Source organism: Psammomys obesus, unplaced genomic scaffold (assembly GCF_907164565.1).
Source record: "Psammomys obesus unplaced genomic scaffold, mPsaObe1.curated_primary_1811, whole genome shotgun sequence".
NCBI lineage: Eukaryota > Metazoa > Chordata > Mammalia > Rodentia > Muridae > Psammomys > Psammomys obesus.
In genome coordinates this window covers 21,857,196-21,863,195 of record NW_026587216.1, presented here as the reverse complement: position 1 = coordinate 21,863,195, position 6,000 = coordinate 21,857,196, and positions in this window count along the sequence as shown.

Here is a 6,000-nt window from a genome sequence, read left to right as displayed (position 1 = left end):
GAGCAGATGGCAGAGCTCGGGCTTGGATTGTTTAGCCAACTCGCCCCAACTCTGACAGCTTGATGGTGGCAGAATTAACATCCAGATTCGGGCACAGGCCAGTACCTGTGCTCTTCAGAACAAAGAGCAGCATAGCAGCAAGCTGGCTCTGTAGGTAATGCACACGCTGTTCATGTTTGATGACCTGAGTATTGTTTGGAGACCCCACGAAGGTAAGAGAGAATCCCCACCCGAAAATTGCCCTGTGACCTCTGGGCATTTCACTGCACTCATTCTCTATATGTTCATGTACGTTTGCGTTGCCGTTGCTTGGTGATAGCTGATGGGTCAGCCTCAAATATAGTAGGCTACTGGAACAATGGATTCCGTGATAATGGACATTTAAAGTAAGATAAAAAAGTCACATCTGACTACTAGGATGCTATATAAAATAATGTGTTGTACTATGCCTATTAGAGTAATTAAATATAAACCAAGTTATGTAAAAATAACTGGAAATGTAAAACATAATTATTAATCAAATTAGATTAAATTTTCTCTTTTTAACCTAAAAATACAGCTGCTTCATGTAGCTCAATCTAACACTTAATTATGCCAATTTTTATACTGTATCTGGATTGCCAGCCCAGAATCCAATGAAGGAATTACGCAGTTGCATTAAATCCTTACTAAATTTTTCTTAGTTTAGTACTTCAAAAGATATTTAAAAACAACTTAGTACCCATACAGATAGGCCAAAGGAAAAGGTTTTAAAACTATCATGAGCATACAGTTCACCATTTAGAATTACATTAACATTGCCAATGAATGAAGGCAGAGGCTTCCTTTTTCTTACATATTTTAGTACTAATGCATAGATTGCCACCTGCATAATTAAAGGTTAACCTTGAAATCCCTGAAAGTTAATTCAGATTGTGTGAACAGGCAATCAAAACGGGCAATTTGGCAGTATGCTTCAGAACATATTCCCAAATACTGAGATTAAAAAAAAAAAAAAAATTCACCCATATGTTGGGTTTTTCACTTCTGAAAGTTCATGAGGATTGAGAATAAATAAAAACAAATGCCATAAATCAGAAGAGTATTTTTATACCCTCGACTCAATCTTCTTTTTTAACTAAAAATATTGCAACAATACTTAATCGTCACCATTCATACTACACCTGCAACTGCCAGTTCAAAATTCAATGAATTGATTATGTTTTTATACTAAGCATTTGCCAAATTATTCTTACTTTATATTCAGAAGAAACTCAGAGAACCTCAAAAGATTTAAATAAAGCTTCGGAAAGTAAGACCAAAAAAAAAATTATCTATTCCTTTAGCTTTAAAGTTTTAATTTCTTATGGGAAGGTTCTGGGAGACACACAAGGGGAGAGGAGGGTACAGGCATTTAGACCTACACTTCCTACGCTTAGTAGAAATCATGTCAACCGCCCTCATACAGACGACAGCCATCCCAGGAAAGCCACTTGAGAACTGCCATCTCCCTTTTTTGAGAATAGTTTCAAAAACTTTTCAGTATTAATTACAATCTGTTACAAAAGGTATTTGACTTTTCTCATAATTTCCTTTAATGTGATTTTCATTTTTTCAATAATCAAGTAACAGGAGAAAATACACAGAAATAAGACAATTGACATAGCCTCGCTTCAAATACAGGCCATCATCAGAATGAATTTATGAAATTTAAAGCAATTATGACAGCTGGATTGAAGATGTTGGTTTCCATTGTCTGTGTGCCCATGCATGTGGAGGATGCACTGTAGAGGTGAACACCCAGAACAGCGGCTGAGAAATCACATAGACCACTGTGTGCCTGGGAGTTCAGGGAAAAAAAATCTGCTAAGAAAAAAGACAGGAAGGCAGCAGAGTGAGGGATCTCCCTTGTATTCCAGTACTGTTATCAGCTCTCTTTAAGAAGAAGAAGAAGAAGAAGAAGAAGAAGAAGAAGAAGAAGAAGAAGAAGAAGAAGAAGAAGAAGAAGAATAAGAAGAAGAAAAAGAGACATATACTCATTATACAACATGACGGGTTTCATCATTTTTTTCAACACAAAATTTTTATTGGTTCTTTGGTAATTTCATATCAAATACTCCGATCTCACTCCTTTTGCAGTCTTCCAGTCCTTTCATGTCTGCCCCTCTACACTTGTGGCTGCCCCACTAACTAAATAAATGAGAAAAAAAAAAAAAAAGAAAGAAAACAAAACAAAAAATAAAATTTAAGAAGCAATAAAAGAAACAGCCTAGAACTCACTGGCACAGGAGACAACTTCCTGAACAGAACACCAACAACACAGGCTCTAAGAGCAAAAATCAATAAATGGGACCTCATGGAACTGAAAAGCTTCTGTAAAGCAAAGGACACTGTCATCAAAACAAAACGACTGCCTACAAATTGGAAAAGAATCTTCACCAACCCTTTATCTGACAGAGGACTCATATCCAGTATATATAAAGACCTCAAGAAGCTGAAAAGCAGCAAACCAAGTAATCCACTTAAAAAATGGGGAACAGAGCTAAACAAAGAATTCTCGATAGAGGAATATCAAATGGCAGAGAAACACTTAAAGAAATGCTCAACCTTATTAGCCGTTAGGGAAATGCAAATCAAAACAACCCTGAGATTTCACCTCACACCCATCAGAAAGGCCAAGATCAAAAACTCAAGTGATAACACATGCTGGAGAGGTTGTGGAGAAAGGGGAACCCTCCTCCATTGCTGGTGGGAATGTAAACTGGTACAACCACTTTGGAAGTCAATCTGGCGCTTTCTAAGACAATTAGGAATAGTGCTTCCTCAAGACCCAGCTATACCACTGCTAGGTATATACCCAAAATTTGCACAAGTACACAACAAGGAAATTTGCTCAACCATGTTTGTAGAAGCTTTATTCATAATAGCCAGAACCTGGAAACAACCCAGATGTCCATCAACGGAGGAATGGATACAGAAAGTGTGGTATTTTTACACAATGGAATACTACTCAGCAATCAAAAAAGAGGAAATCATGAAATTTTCAGGCAAATGGTGGGATCTAGAAAAGATCATTCTGAGTAAAGTATCCCAGAAGGAGAAAGACAAACATGGTATATACTCACTTATATAGACCTACAAGATAATATAAACATAATGAAATCTATACACCTAAAGAAGATAAACAAGAAAGCAGACATGGGGTAAAGTGATCAATCCTCACTTAGAAAGACAAATGGGATGTGCATTGAATGTATGACAGGAGTCTACCGCAGAAGGCATCTGAAAGACTGGAACCAGCAGTGTTTCAAAGCAGATACTAAGACTCATAACCAAACCTTCAGCAAAGTGCAGGGAATCATATTTAAGAAGGGGAGTTAGTATGATGTGGAAAGGATAGGAGCTCCAAAAGGACCAAATATATCTGGGCACAGGGGTCTTTTCTGAGTCTGACACTCCACCAAGGACCAAGTATGGATATAACCTAGAACCTCTGCTCAGATGTAGCCCGTGGTAGCTCAGTAAACAATTGGTTTCCCACAGTAAAGGAACGAGGACTACTTCTGACAGGAACTCAATGGCAGGCTCTTTGACCTCCCCACTCCCTAAGAGAGGAGCAGTCCTGCTAGGCCACAGAGGAGGACTTTGTAGCCAGTCCTGAAGATACCTGATAAAACAGGGTCAGATGAAAGGGGAAAAGGTCCTCCCCAATCAGTGGACTTGGAAAGGGGCAGGGAGGAGATGAGGGAGGGAAGGTGAGATTGGGCGGGAATAAGGAAGCTGGATACAGCTGGGATACAGAGTTAATAAAATGTAACTAATAATAAAAAATTAAACTAAATTTAAAAAGAAGCAATAAAAATAAAACTTGTGTTATCCATATACTGACTGGATCATGTTCACATTCTCAGTGGCCTGCCCCTTAAATAGAATTGAGTTGTTTCCCTCTTTTACACCCCTGTCAGAGCCATAAATTCATCATGACATTTTCATACACAGATGTTATGTACTTTGACCATATTCACCCTCCCATTACCCACCTGCCTCGCCCACCTTGTTCTTGTCTCTGTCCTCCTCCCAACAGCCCAGCTTGTAGTTTCTCATAGGTAGCTAGGTAGAGGATAGCTTGTTAGATATGATATTCCGTATTCAAGTACTCCACACACAGCAGAGGTGATGAGACAACGTTTGTGACATTTGTCTTTCCAGGTGTAATTTATTTTTCTTAGTTTGTTTTTACTTACGTAAAGCACAAGAAACACATGTGGAATGGCTTTGGGCAAGAACTGTGCTCAAGAGCCACAGGGCACTGAACGTCCAGTCCTCTGCACTCACTTCAGGCAGTAGTAAAGCAAACATCCAGGAAGAAGTCTCTGCAGCTTTTTATGGCTTTGCCACCGTGGTGAGGGGAAACCTGGGAAAGACATCTGAGCATCATATATATTACAGATATGACTGAGAATATATGTAAGTTGTATTTTTATACATTTATTAATGCTAAGTGAGTAAAAGTCCACATTTTAACTATTGGAAAGTAAATTTATCTTACAGAGTGGGGAGAGGGTAAATATATCAAAGTAAGTGCTTAGCAACAAAATTACTTTCTTTGTCATATTTATTTTTTTAAGCGAGGGTCCCCTGTATTTCATGATAACCTTAAACTCTTAAGAATCCAAGGTTTACTTTGAACTCTGGATTCTCCTGCATCTACCTCCCAAGTGTGGATTATAGGAGAACACCAACAACCCAGTGATTATTAACTTTTTATTGAAAAGTTATACAATATATTCTGATCATGGTTTCTCCTTCCATAACTTCTCCCAGAAACTCTTGACTCCCCACTTAAAAAAATCCACACCTCCTCTTTCTCTCTTTTTAGAAAACAAATGGAAAAAAAACAAAGAAACAAACCATAATTTAGAAAAAGGAAGATAAAAAATACCCACATAGAGAAAATCAAAATCCACAAAAACACAAAATTGAAACCATAATAGACAAGCAAATTGCCAATAAAGCAAAAAATACCCAAACAAAGCAATATGAGACAACTAATCTACAAAAATAGCATTGAGTTCAACCCAGTTTAATGCAGTGTTGGAGAACAAATCCTAGGCTTTTTTTCTTGCTAGCCAATCACCACCAGCTGAGCTATATTCCTATCCAAATAAAGTTGACTTTCCAAGAACCATCTTTATTTAAGAATAAAAGACTGTTCTAGTAGTGTAATAGCATGCAATTCATTCATATTCAGAAACACAAATAGATGATGATAACAATAGATGAGATAGATAGATAGATAGATAGATAGATAGATAGATAGATAGATAGATAGAGGGAAATAGCTATTCTATAATGTCTGAGAACAATGCAATCCTCCTTTGTCCTAAATCACAACACAATAAAAATATCTATGCTTTGTAAATAAAGAATTCTAACTGGAGACATTGTATGTCTTTCACAAAAGGCCATGGCCAAATAAGTGGTAAACCCTAGGGAGGAGACAAGGAGGAGAAGGGTGTAAATCAATGCACTTGGACAATCACTGTCTTCAGTCCTCCTAAATTACAGTGTTAGCTAAATTGTGAGAGAAAGGGGTGATATGAGAATCACATGGTAGCTCATCTCAGATTGCAGGCATGCCAGCAGGTCCACACCCTCCCATATGGCTCCTGCAGGAAATTACTATTAATAAGAAATATGCCACAAGTCAACTGGGTGTTGGAGGTGGTTGAAGGCAGGGAGATAAGTTTGAAGTGTGGACACTACACAGTACATCATGCTGTAAGTTCCAAGGCCTGTGATTTGCAGGGTAAGCCTATCTTGAAACTTGAACTCCAAGACAGGGTTTCTTAATTATTACATGACCAGCAATTATGTTTAATACTTTGTGGTTGTCAGGAGACTATCATTTAGTAGCATCTCAGTATACCACTGACTTGATGCCAGTAGCTACTTTCCCTACTCCATTCATTTAGGACAATGTTTCCAGCCTGTGCTAGGTATCCTGAGTAAGGTGTGGTT